Source organism: Myxine glutinosa, chromosome 9, assembly GCF_964187855.1.
Source record: "Myxine glutinosa chromosome 9, kmMyxGlut1.1, whole genome shotgun sequence".
Taxonomy (NCBI): domain Eukaryota; kingdom Metazoa; phylum Chordata; class Myxini; order Myxiniformes; family Myxinidae; genus Myxine; species Myxine glutinosa.
This window is the reverse complement of record NC_136269.1, coordinates 84725627-84740275: the sequence shown is the minus strand read 5'-3', so window position 1 is coordinate 84740275 and position 14649 is coordinate 84725627.

Sequence of the window (14649 nt, the reverse complement as noted above, 5' to 3'; positions counted from 1 at the left end):
GCATTATGGCAGTTCCTATTTTTGGTGTACCTGATCGAGGCTTGTGGAAGAGCTAGAGCAGAATGGGAGGGAACAAAATGGAAAGGAGGAAACACCAACAGCAGAGTAGAAGTGGGAGGGAGATAAAGGGGAGGGGGGAGAATGACACATGGGGGGGGGGGGGAAGGGGGTGAACAAGCTGAATGAAACACAGCAAGAAGAGGAAGGTGGAGGTAGGGATAAAACGGAAAAGGAAAAAAAAAAAACTGACAACTAACCAATAAAAAGAGGTGAGGCCATCTTATCAGATGTTAGGGGAAATCACCATAACTTGGAAAAAGGAGTGCTTGGGTATGGGGTCATTTTAGGCAGTAGATATGGGGGTGACATGATGTGCTGTGGCCTGCAAAAGTATTCACTCCTTCCCTCCCCCCTCCAAAGTTTTCACATTTTGATGCCACCTGAGCTTATTTCATGATGCTTTCAAATCAAACTTTATATATGGATTCTTCACAAACTACTCCAAAGTGATAAAGCAACAAATTTCCGATAAAATGTGAATAAGTGAGATTAACAGAGAAAATCAAATGATTCTAAGTTGTATAAGTATTCAAACCATTTGCCTAATTAACCCCAAATCACTTCAGGAGCAAATTATTTGTTTGAAAGGTTACAAAATACGTGTAATAGGTTTCACCTGCATGTAATCAGTGGTTTAACTTAAAAATTGAGCTCCGCTTCTTATCTTGGGAGTTTTAAGATGCTTGGTCAACCAATAAGGTAAACATGAAGACCAAGGAGCTTTCCAAAGAAGTCAGACATAAAGTGGTGGAGAAACACCATTCAGGAGAGGGTTATAAGAAGATTTCAAAGTCACTCATTATCCCTTTGAGTGCGGTGAAATCCATCATTAAGAAGTGGAAGACGTATCATACCACACAGACTCCACCCAGATCAGGTCACCCAGCCAAACGCAGCACCTGAGTAAGCATGAAACTGCTTTGGGATGTCACTGTAAATCCAACAATGACTTTGAAAGATCTGCAAAGCTCAATGTCTGAGATGGGGATCAGTCCACATTGGCACGGACCACCTTGAAAATAGTTTCTCTGTAAAGTTTAGGTACCGTTTCATATTAGTCGGTAATACAATAGCATGCTCTAACTGGCTTAGTTTCTATGTAGATCGACCATTAATGTCATGCTTTTGTACTATCGAGGTGAATAATGGGTCACTTTCGGCCATTACGTTAACACATGGTCACTGACGATCTTGAAAATAGTTTCTCTGTAAACTTTAGGTACCGTTTAATATTGGTTGATAATAAATTATTATGCTCTACATGGCTTAGTTTCTGAATAAAACGACTGTCAAAGTGGAACTTTTGTACATTGAGGGTGGATGATGTCACCTTTGGGGATTGCTGTCAAGGTGCAGGAGAGGGTCAAGGTCACTCCCAAAATTCCTGTCATTGGTCATTCTTTATTTGGGAGACCCTAATGGAAGATTTATGTGATTTTACGCTTGCCGTATTTCACATAAATAAATGTCATTTTTCTGACCCCTTATATGGTCCATTTGGGGGTTAAAGCCGCACTTCCGACCCGGCAGCAATGCATATAATATACTTCGGGGGTTCTCCCCATGCGTCCATGAGGCCAAACCTTTTGCCGTCTTTCACAAGAATAAATGGACTGGGCTCCTGGTCTACGGATGGTGTCAGGGCTTTGCCGTGATCCGCCATGGCCCATAAGGACAGGAGGTAGTTATCTTGATTGCAATAGGGCATTGTCACGCGGACTTGAAGTTTAAATGATTTTGGCAACAATAAGCAACGAATTTATTTTTTTTATCACTTAAAGAATAAAAACACTCAAACGAATCTGTTCATGCTTTTTCAAATATTTTTTCACACATAAAAGCGAGCCCCATGGAAGAGTGAGGTGACAGATGGCAAAAAGACAACACTGGACCACAGATAAATGCAACAAGCGAGGGATTGAACAAACCAAACAATAGAGTTCATAGAACACATTTCCCCACAGTGTTCAATTTTACTTTCATAAATTCAATTTAAATATAGGTTTAAAGAGGTTTAAACGTGGATAAATAAATTCATTCCAGGTTTTACGACCGTTTTACCCGGTGTCTATTACATCACTCTATCTAACACATTACATTCGTTTTTCGTTTCTGTTGTTTGTGTCCTTTATAACATCCTTAAAAACGGTAAGTGTGATGTCTGGAATGATTTTCAATTTTGTTTGTCTGCCAGACAGAGAGACTGAGTTTAAAAAATGATATCTCACTCCTCTCTGCACATGCACAATCAGGTAAAATTCAAAAACAAAGTGCAATAAAACGGCAAAATTGTCTTCTTATTCATGTTCCGATTCGTGTTCAAATGATACCGTTTGATTTGCCTAGTTTTGTCACAAGTCGTCCAAAACCTTTTGAGATAACATGCTCTATATATTGCTTTGGCCCCATCTCTTAATAGTGAAGAATCACTGAAGAAAATTAAAAAATTATTGGATCCCGATCTTCACCAAAATCTAATCAATTCGTCCTTGTCACACATCCATTCTGTCCAACACGTTTTGTCCGAATCTGTCCATAACCTTTTGAAATATCCTGCTCACAGACAAATAAGCAAGAAGACGTCATGCGGAGCACGATACTTGCAAAATCCACCCCCCAACCCCTCCCCAAGAAAAAAAATTCCATTGATACAGCAAATGGTTCATTTCATCATAGTGGGGCAGCTTAGGTAGTGGATGGGGACATGCCGGATAAAAGCACCAAAATTTTATGAGGCAATCTTCAGGGTCCCAGCTATGATTCTATAACCGGCGCCAAGCGATACGACCACTCTTATTTGAATTTTTTAATTATTTGTGAAATTTTCTTTTGAAAATTTTGGGGGAAATTTTTTTTGGGGGTTTTTGGAAAGGAAATGTTTTTATTGCAGAAATGAGAATCTTTTCCGAACATTTTGGTGTAATTGTTTTTAAAATCGAACGTCTAGAAGTATTTTAAAACAATATTTGAAAATTAGGCGTCTCGGGTGCATTTCCTCAATTTGGAAAATTTCTTGGAAAATTCTTGGGAATTTTTTTTTGGGGGGTTTTTAGAAAAGAAATGTTTTTATTGCAGAAATGAGAATCTTTTCCGAACATTTTGGTGTAATTGTTTTTAAAATGGAACATCTAGAAGTATTTTAAAACAATATTTGAAAATTAGGTGTCTCGGGTGCATTTCCTCAATTTGGAAATGGTTCTTGCAGAGTTTTGTGGTTCTTGCACAAGGATACCAATGAGGTCTGACTTCTTTCCTTGGCGCAGTTTTCCTCTTTCAGATAGAGAAGGGGGGTGCGGATGATTTTCATGCTGGAAGAAGGTTCCCATATCTGTATCCCTGTTCTGAGCAACTATGTACAGACGAGAGAAGAGGGACACATCATCTTTCAACAGGGAAACATCCTCTGACTGCTTCCTCTTCCCCTTGGATGGTGACCTGAAGAGAGGCAATGAGTTCCTCTTCACAGGCTCATGGATGGACTGCCTTCGTTCAGTGATGATAGCCTTGTTGTAGCTGTCGTACTGAGCCTTTCCCACTTCTTCTATGGTATGCACAGTGTTGGCCACAGATTCTTCAATCACATGCGTGCGTGTCAATCACATGCGTGTCGAGTGCAATCAGCTCGCTTCCTTCATCTAGGAACGGGTTGCTCATCTCGTTGATAACTTGAATAAGGCCCAGTGTTTGCTCGTGAAATGTCTTCTGCGCAGACAGACCTTCTTCGTGGTGCTGGCGTTCATCTTCTGAGATGGCAGTGTACTCCCGCTCAAACTCAGTGAGAATGCGTGCCTGCTCAGGTCCGGCGATCATCCACTTCTTGAAGGCTGGTGGGTTTTCAGTCAGGCCGACTGCTCCTCCAGGGCCCTTCACAAGCTCATCATTTTGTTCATGGGCTTGGTCGATCGGAATGCTGGAGAACCTTCTGGCTGTCTTCTGAACAACCCAGTTGCCTCTGATAATAAACTCCTCTTCGATTGTTGGAGGGAGGCTCTTCATGTCGCGGATGTGGATCGGGACCCATCTGGCATAATTATGGTGGTCAAGTGCGAAGAACCATGGTGCCAGGGCTTTCAGAGACTCGACATACAGGGGAAAGTCTCTTTCTCTGTGAGCGCGAACGAAGGTGAGTCCCAGGAGCTCAATCCTCAGGATGGTGTCCCAGTACTGAAAGGTTGGACTCTTCGTGATCATGCTTTGTTTCCAGTCCTCTTCTGTCCTATCTTCAGTTGCTGCACCAGCAGCTCCCTTCAGGTAGGCATCATTTTGCAGCTTGGAGAGTGCCAGAGCACTGACTTGGTGGGCATGCCTGGTTCTCGTCAGGTGTGATGCCTTCAGGAAGGATTCAGCTGTGCCAGCAGAGGCTGTGCCTGCTTGGTTTATTGCTGTCGCCCATCCAGATCCGTCTAGGTAGTCTCCAAGTGTCTTCCACACCGCCATCTCCAGGTGGAGTCCGCCGAACATGACAACATACTGGTCTTCACCGTGTGTGGTAGGCCAGTGCCACTGAATGAACTTGGCAAGCGCATACAGCGGAGCATCCATTGCTATTATTGGAATCTGTCCAGGGTTCAGGAACTGTGTAGATTCACGGATGACATCCATTCCATGCTTGATCATTACAGGTGTGGCTGCCTTCTCATTGAAGAGAGGCAGAAGTTGAGTGATGGCAGCTTCTACCTCTTGAGCAGGACTGTTTTGAAACGAGGCATGGTAGGCAGACCAGGCTATACAATCTCCCTTGACCACCTCTTCTTTTGCCATGCAACATATAGCAACATATAGCAGATATAATTTCAACATATAGCAGATTTAATATAATATGCATGTAATTAAATAAAAAATATATAAATGTCTATTGTGCATGCATCTTGCTGTTCGGATCGTTTGGTGCCGGTTCTAGAATTGAAGCTTAGACGCTGAGGAAATGCACCTGAGACACCTAATTTTCAAATATTGTTTTAAAATACTTCTAGATGTTCGATTTTAAAAACAATTACACCAAAATGTTCGGAAAAGATTCATTTCTGCAATAAAAACATTTCTTTTCCAAATACCCCCCCAAAAAAATTCCAAGAAATTTCCAAGAATTTTCCAAGAAATTTTCCAAATTGAGGAAATGCACCCGAGACACCTAATTTTCAAATATTGTTTTAAAATACTTCTAGATGTTCGATTTTAAAAACAATTACACCAAAATGTTCGGAAAAGATTCTCATTTCTGCAATAAAAACATTTCTTTTCCAAAAACCAAAAACAAAATTTTTTCCAAAATTTTCAAAAGAAAATTTCACAAATAAAAAAAAATTTAAAATAAGAGTGGTCGTATCGTTTGGCGCCGGTTATAGAATCATAGCTGGGACCCTGAAGATTGCCTCATAAAATTTTGGTGCTTTTATCCGGTATATCCGGTTTATCGAGCTAACACCTATACCTCTGTGCAGGTGTGCAGAATGGCCAGGTATGGTCCGACGGTGCGTTTATGTCGGCTCAAACACAGATTGGCCTTAAAATCATCTTGGCGGCTCTTATCGACAAAGAGCTGGACAACCTGCCTGAAGGGGAGCACAATGGCCAGGTGTCCTTGGCCACAGAAAGATTGGTGGGATCTCTGCGCTATCTGTGCAGTTATGCTTCCTCAGGCTGTGAAATGAAGCTTCTGGTCACCGACATAGAGGACCATGAAGACCTGTGCAAGTTCCGCACGTTCCGTTGCCCCTTTCCGGCTTAGGTGAATGAGAATGAAGGTGTGGAGGTTGAAAGAGGTGACAGTAAGGGAGGCATTAAAAGAGAGGCTGAGTAGGGTAGAGGATGATGTGGTTGAGCTTGAAAGTGGTTGGATGTCAATGAAAGCTAGTCTGTTGGGAGCCGTTGGTGAGGTATGTGGATGGACAAAAGGACCACCGAGGCACTCGGAAACATGGTGGTGGGATGTTGAGGTTGGAAAGAGGATTGACGAGAAGAGGAAGAAGTTCAAAGAGTGGCAGAAGGCGAAGGGTACGGGAGCAGAAACAGCAGAGCATGAAAGTTATAAGGCAGCCAGGAAGGCTGCAAAGAAAGAGGTAGCAAAGGCGCAGGAGGCATGTAGGAAAATGTTCGGAGAACGCTTGGATTCGGAAGAGGGTCAGAGAGCAGTATTCAGGATTGCAAAGCACATAGCGAAAGAGAGGTGTGATGTGATGGGGGTGAGTTGCTTGAAGGATGAAGTGGGACAAATCGTTGTCGACCCAGATGGAATTAAAGGAAGATGGAAAAGATATATGGAAATGCTGTTGAATACAGAGAATGAATGGGATGGCAACATAGAGAGTAACCCAGTTTTAGGACCGGCAGAGAAGATAACTGAGAAGGAAGTTGAGGAAGCGATAAAAGCAATGAAGAGTGGAAAAGCGGGAGGGTCGACGGGAGTTGTGGGAGATATGTTGAAGGCAGCAGGAAGTTGGGGTGTGAAGAGAATGACAGAGATCTGTAATCTGGTGGTGAAAGAAGGCCGCATTCCAGTGGTTTGGGAACTGAGTACCCTCGTCCCTCTATACAAGGGGAAAGGTGACCCTCTGGAGTGTGGCTCGTACCGAGCGATAAAGTTATTGGAGCATGGAATGAAGGTATTGGAAAGGGTGTTGGAGAGGAGGATAAGGAAGAAAGTGAAGATCGACGAAATGCAGTTTGGATTTATGCCAGGAAGAGGAACGACAGATGCGCTTTTCATTGTGAGGCAGTTGTAGGAGAAGTACATGGATAAGAGGAAGAAGTTGTTTTTTGGGTTTGTTGATCTGGAGAAAGGATTCGATAGGGTTCCACGCAAAGTATTGACATGGGCATTGAGGAAGTTAGGAGTGGAGGAATGGTTGATCAGAGTAGTGATGGCAATGTACAAAAGAGCACGCACAGCTGTAAGGACGAAGGACGGGAACAGTGGTGAGTTTGAGGTGAAGGTGGGAGTGCATCAGGGGTCGGTACTAAGTCCACTACTATTTGTAGCTGTGATGGAGGTGCTGGCTCAGACCGTAAAGGAGGGTTTACCGTGGGAGTTGTTGTATGCAGATGATCTGGTGTTGATTGGGGAAAGTATGGATGGACTGAAGGAAAAGATGAACAAGTGGAAGGAATGTATGGAGACAAAAGGTCTGAAGGTGAATATCGGAAAGACAAAGGTGATGGCAAGTGGTAAAGCATGTGGTGAGGTGGAAAGAACTGGGAAGTGGCCGTGTGCTGTGTGCAGGAAGGGTGTCGGAGCTAACTCCATTCAATGTACAATGTGTGCTGAGTGGGTTCATCAAAAATCTAGTGGTCTGAGAGGGTCATTAACCAGTGTGGCAGCTACATTCAAATGTAAGGTGTGCACAGAGGGAGCTGCAGATGGAGGAAATGTTGAGTTGGATCTTGGAGACGGCGTGAAGCTGGAAGGTGTGAAAACATTTTGCTACCTCGGAGACATGCTGAATGGAGAAGGTGGATCAGACTCGGCAACGGTTGCTCGAGTGAGATGTGCATGGAAGAAGTTTCGGGAACTGAGTGGCGTGCTGATGAGGAGGAGAGTGTCGCTGAAGCTGAAGGGAAAGGTGTATGCTGCATGTGTGAGAAGTGTTATGATTTATGGGAGCGAGACATGGGTAATGAACGTAGAGCAGCAACAAAGGCTGGAAAGGGTGGAAATGCGAATGGTTCGATGGATGTGCGGAGTATCGTTGAGAGAGAGGAAGACAAATGATGAATTGCGAAAGATGATGGGAATATTGCCTGTGATTGATGCTGTGAAGAGGAACAGGTTGAGATGGTTTGGTCATGTATTGAGGAAGGATGAAAGTGACTGGTTGAGAAGAGTGATGGAAGTTAATGTAGAAGGAAGTAGAGGACGGGGAAGACCGAGAAAGACTTGGCTAAAGATGGTGGAAGAAGAAATGCGGGCAAGGGGGTTAACAAGGAGAGATGCAGAAAATAGGGCAAAATGGAGAAGATTGTCATGGGGACCGCAAGGCTATCCCCCGCTCTAGCAGGGAACATGGCCTTAAAATTCATGTTGTTGTTGTTGTTGTTGTATCCGGCATGTCCCCATCCCTTTGAAATTCGGTGCTAAGCTGCCCTACCATCAAGATTAAAATTGACAATCTTTTTTTTTTTTCTTTTTTTTTTTGTTGTATACTGAATCGAGGCTCGTGAAAGAGCTAACATTTATTTCACAAACAAATCAACCAGACAAACAAAACACACAAAAAGAGGGAGCGGAAGACAAGATGGGGAGAGAAGGGGAAGCACACAACCACAACATTTCAGAGCAGGGAGAAGTGTGAGAGAGGGCTTGGGGGCAGGAGGTGTGGGAGGCGGAGGGCGGGGGCGAGAGGTATAAAACACAAGGGGACCGAAATTAGCGGGGGTAGAAAAGATCAAGGTTTTGGATGGGGGAGGATAAGAGATGGTGGTGAAGAGCTGTTTTAAAGACCTGGAGGGTGCAGTGGGATTGAAGAGAGTGAGGGAGTTTGTTCCAGAGGCGGGAGAAAAGAGGAATGAAGGAGTGAAGGTGAGCAGAAAGTCTTGATTTTGGCAGTTTAACCATAAGAGGGTTGCAGGCAGATCTTGTGCGACCTGTAGGAATATTTGGGGGACAGAGCCCAGAGAGGGCTGGGGGGGCAAGGCCAGAGAGGAGTCGGTAGAAGACGGAAAGACCACCAACCTGCCTGCGGTGAGTGAATGAAAGGCCCTTGGAGTTAGCTTCATCGCGGGAGATTCCAATGATTCTGAACGCTTTGGTTTCAACAGCGTGAAGACGGGCTAGGTGTGAGGCAGGAGCACCAGACCAGAGGGGAGAGCAGTATTCCATAGAGCTGCGGATGAAAGCCTTGTATGTGGTGAGGAGCTCAGGTGTGCCAAGGAAGGACTTCGCACGACGGAGGATGCCCAGTCGGCGACTGGCTTTGGAGGCCAGATTTGATATGTGGTTTTCCCAGGAAAGATCATGGCAAATAGTGAGACCCAAAAGCTTGAGTGACAGAACTTCTTGGAGAGGATTATTCAGAAAGTGGATGGGAGGGTTTTCCAGTCGGTCTTTTCGGAGAGACATCGTAAGAGTGTGTGATTTATCAGGATTGAAAGACATGTTCCATTTGTTTGCCCAGTCTGTGATTTTGTCCAGGTCTGCAGAGAGTGAGGAGGCTGCAGACTGCCGATCTGAGGGATGAGGAATGGAGCGACAGAGAGTAGAGTCGTCAGCAAAGAGATAGAGAGGATTTTCAAGAGAGTCAGAGAGATCATTGATGAAGACCAGAAAAAGCACAGGGCCCAGAACACTACCTTGGGGAACTCCAGCCTGAAGAGGAAGAGGAGATGAGAGAAACTCATTCAGGGCCACACGTTGACTACGACCAGAGAGGAAGTCCGCCAGCCATGCGTGGAGATTTCCATGGATACCAAAGGAGGAGAGTTTGGTGAGCAGAGCAGGGTGCCAGACCGTATCGAAGGCACGTGAAATGTCAAGGGAGACAGCTATAATTTCCTGTTTGGTGTTGAGGACCTCCATCCATTGTTGAGAAAGCAGAAGCAGCATGTCCAGAGTAGAGTGACCAGGTCTGAAACCAAATTGATGATCAGAGATCAAGCCATTGGAGAAGAGGAAAGATTTCATATCTGAAGCAATGATGGATTCCATGACTTTGCTGATAATTGGGAGAAGGCTGATTGGTCTGTAGTTGCTGGGATCTGTTTGTGCACCTTTTTTGTGCAAAGCGGTGATGTTGGCTGATTTCCAAGCAGATGGCAGATGACCTTGAGCAAAAGAGAGGGTGAAGAGAACAGAAAGAGGGAGTGAAAGAGCAGAAGAACATGATTTTAGGACCCGTGGGCTGATGCCGTCAGGACCAGTTGCAGAATCAGAGTCGAGGGTTGACAGAAACTTTTCCACCTTGTCAGGAGGAAAGGACACAGAGTCCAGGAGCAGCTGGGTACGACTGGGTACGGTGGGTACAGAGAGGGATGGGTTTGGGACACAAGATTTAGAGGCAAACACAGAGTTGAGACATTCAGCTTTTTCACGTGCGGAGTCAGCCGTTAAGCCGTTTGAGGTGAGGGAGGGGATGGAGGGGGAACAAACACCAGAAACAGATTTGACCAGACGCCACCAGGATTTGGAAGAGGGAGACAGATAAGAGAGTTCGGTCTTGAGAACGGTGAGATATTGTTTCCTGGCTCTCCTGAGGGTGGACACACACTTGTTTCGGGCTTTGTGAAAGGAAATGAGATTTCCTTCCGTTGGATTTGCTTTCCAGGAGACGAAAGCAAGTTGTTTCAGGGCAACAGCCTCACCACAAGATTCCGTGTACCATGGACGGGAGGAAGGGTATGACAACTGAAGACGAGATGGGATAAATCTGTGCATGAGAGAGAGCAATTTACTTTGAAAGAATTCCCAGGATGAGTTGATGTCAGAGGCGGTAGAGATGGGAGACCAGTCCAGATGATTGATGGCTGCTTGAAGACCGTGCCAGTTGGCCTGAGTGAAATGCCAGACTCGCCGACGCTGAGGAGGCTCTCTGAGAATGGTCAGAGAGATGTCCACTTTGACAAGCACATGATCAGATGAGCCGATTGGAGCAGAAGAAGAGCAGCAGACATTTTCAGGGAAGTTTGTCATAACCAAATCCAGAAGAGAAGATGCTCCGTTGACTGAGATCCGGGTCGGGAAATTGACAGATTGTGTCAGTCCCAGTGAGTCGCAGAAGTCCTTTGCTGAAGAGCCATGGCTGGTGAGAGAGGTACCCACACCCAGCCAACTGGCATGGTGACAATTGAAATCACCACATATGAGGAAGAGAGAGTTGGGATGGGTAGATAGAAGTTGGTCCATATTATCACACAGTGAGATGTAGATGGAGTCATCGCTGTTTGGTGGACGGTACAACACACATATGAACAAAAGGTGGGAGCGAAGGGGAAGCCGTAGCCAAAGGTATTCCTGGGGGTGAGGTGGAGAGAGGGCAGTGGAGGGCGAGTGAGGAAGAGAGTTTTTTATAAAGATAGCAACCCCACCTCCAGGACGAGGCTCAGGTCTATCATACCGGAGGAGGGAGTAACCTGGGAGAGATACCAAGGCATCAGAGACATCATGAAGGAGGAAAGTTTCTGTTAAGCAGATCACATCTGGTTTGTCAGAAGCAACCTGTATGGAGAGGTCAGTCAAGTTTGAGCGAAGGCCCCGGATGTTTGAGGTCCATACCGTTAATGAAGAGGAAGGGGGAGCATCGGGTCCAGAACAGGCGGGGAGGGGTAGGGTAAGATGTGGAAGAGGAGGAAGAGGTAGGGAGAGCTGTTGAAGGTGTGTCAGAGATTTCAGAATAGCTTGGAGAAAGGGAAGAATGGGGCGGACAAAAGGTTTGATGGAGATTGGGTGAGGCACAGTGAGGTGTTATTTGAGGAGGGGGAAGAGCGAGGCAGAAGGTTGGGGGAGATGAAGGTGAAAGTTGGAAGGGGGAAGAAGCAGGGAGGATGCTTTGAGGAGGAGGGGTGAGAGGGGAGTCTAGGAGGGGAGGAGCGAGGGAGAGTCTCGGAGGGGAGGGGTGTGGGGGGAGTTTAGGAGGGAGGGGAGGGAAGGGGCAAGGGGGGAGATTTGAAAGGGATGGGTGATGGGGAGGATTTGGAGGGGAGGGGTGAGATTGGATTTTGAAAAGTGTACGATTCATGGGAAACGAACATTTTTTGCAAAATGAGTTTGAGACCTTCGAGTCAAAAATACGTTTGAGGACACTGGAGGAGGGGTGGAGTTCTGGATAGTTCTGGAATGTAGAAAGGAAGAACTGTAAGAGATGGTATTATATATAGTTTTTGGAATGAATAGATTTGGTGAGCAAGACGAAAGCATCCTTTTGTAGGAAAAGAAGAAAAAGGTGTTATAATATATGAGAGAAAATAGTTGTTCAGGGGAGAGATTATACATTTCTAACCACGTGATCGCGTGATCGCGAACGAAGAACGAACGAACAAAAAGAACAACAAATAAACGAATAAGACCTGGGAAGGAAATATTTTTTGGGGTTTTTTTTTTTTTTGTGAGTAGAGATATTAAACAAGGAGGTATGGGGTGAACGACTGGGATGAAACAGAGAACGAAAATAATTTCAGCGCATTCGACGAATCGCTGAGAGAAAAACAAAACCACAAGGTCGGAGACGGTACGGTAGCCAAGCCTACGAGTACTAGGCCGCAGAATACTCGATACGCATTAACCGACGATTGTGTATACATGTACGAAAAATTAGCACCGAAAATTTTCCAAAAAGATACGCTATAGGTACATACACCGAAAGATAGATACAGTCTCGACAAAAACACAATTGAGAAATATCACAGCTTCGTAAGCGTGAGCGCATGGAACAGCTTCGAAAAGATCTGTTCGATCTTGATCAAAGCTCGGGTCAATAGGAAGAAAAGTGATGATTTTTCAGATGAAAAATGATTTTGGAAGGTTGACCTTGAGTTGACCTTTGACCTCAAAAATAGTTAGTTTTCCTATTTAGTGACTCAATGTGCAAATGCTGTTCAATTTTCAAGTCAATTGGATGAAAATTGAGGATTTTAGAAATTTGGCCTATGTTGACCTTTTGGCCTATGTTGACCTCAAAAATACTTGGTGGTTGAATTCAGTGACCAGATATGCAAGTCCTCTTCAAATTTCAAGTCAATTGGATGAAAATTGAGGATTTTAGTAATTTGGCCTATGTTGAGCTTTTGGCCTATGTTGACCTCAAATATTCTTGGTGGTTGAATTCACTGACCAGATATGCAAGTCCTCTTCAAATTTCAAGTCAATCGGATGAAAATTGAGGATTTTAGAAATTTGGCCTATGTTGACATTTTGGCCTATGTTGACCTCAAATATTCTTGGTGGTTGAATTCACTGACCAGATATGCAGGTGGTCTTCAAATTTCAAGTCAATCGGATGAAAATTGAGGATTTTAGAAATTTAGCAAAGTTGGTGACCTTTGGCCTATATTGACCTTTTGACCTATTCACCCCAAAAACAATAACTTATTGCTTTTGACCAACTCTTCCATTTGGTGAAGTTTCGTGAAGATCGGTTGAAAATTGTGACCTGTAGGCCGGTGACAAACAGACAAACAAACAAACAGACAGACAGAACCACAAACACAACCCACCAATATACTTGAAAAATCTTCGATTTTGCAAGTAACAAGAAATACGTCATGCATAGCATACGTACTTGTGAAATCCCTAAAATACGTTTTTGACCTTTGGCAATGTTGACCTCAAAAATAATTAGTGGTTGAATTAAGTGACCGGATATGCAAATTCTCATCACATTTCAAGTCAATCGGATGAAAATTGAGGATTTTAGAAATTGCACCTGAGTTGTTGACCTTTGGCCTATGTTGACCTCACAATTGGTAGTTTAATTCAGTGCGTAATATGCAAATACTCTTCAAATTCCAAGTCAATTGGATGAAAATTGAGGATTAAAAAAAAATAATTGACAGTTGTTCACCTTTGGCCTATGTTTGACCTTTTCATCTCAAAATCAATCGGCTTCTTCCTTATAACTAACTCTACCATTTGGTGGTCTCATGAAGACCAGTTTAAAATTGTTTCGTAGGCGATTGACAGACAAGCAGACAAAGAAACAGACAGAATAACGCACAAGACCAAGCAATATACTTTTGAAATCTTCGATTTTCGCGCAAGTGTCAGTCACAAGGCAGTCAACGCAAGTGTCACAAGGCAAGTCACAAGGCAAGGCAGTCAACGCAAGTGTCACAAGGCAAGGCAGTCAACGCAAGTGTCACAAGGCAAGTCACAAGGCAAGGCAGTCAACGCAAGTGTCACAAGGCAAGGCAGTCAACGCAAGTGTCACAAGGCAAGGCAGTCAACGCAAGTGTCACAAGGCAAGTCACAATGCAAGGCAGTCAACGCAAGTGTCACAAGGCAAGTCACAAGGCAAGGCAGTCAACGCAAGTGTCACAAGGCAAGGCAGTCAACGCAAGTGTCACAAGGCAAGTCACAATGCAAGGCAGTCAACGCAAGTGTCACAAGGCAAGTCACAAGGCAAGGCAGTCAACGCAAGTGTCACAAGGCAAGTCACAATGCAAGGCAGTCAACGCAAGTGTCACAAGGCAAGGCAGTCAACGCAAGTGTCACAAGGCAAGTCACAAGGCAAGGCAGTCAACGCAAGTGTCACAAGGCAAGGCAGTCAACGCAAGTGTCACAAGGCAAAGCAGTCAACGCAAGTGTCACAAGGCAAAGCAGTCAACGCAAGTGTCACAAGGCAAGTCACAAGGCAAGGCAGTCAACGCAAGTGTCACAAGGCAAAGCAGTCAACGCAAGTGTCACAAGGCAAGTCACAAGGCAAGGCAGTCAACGCAAGTGTCACAAGGCAAGTCACAAGGCAAGGCAGTCAACGCAAGTGTCACAAGGCAAGTCACAAGGCAAGGCAGTCAACGCAAGTGTCACAAGGCAAGTCACAATGCAAGGCAGTCAACGCAAGTGTCACAAGGCAAGTCACAAGGCAAGGCAGTCAACGCAAGTGTCACAAGGCAAGTCACAATGCAAGGCAGTCAACGCAAGTGTCACAAGGCAAGTCACAAGGCAAG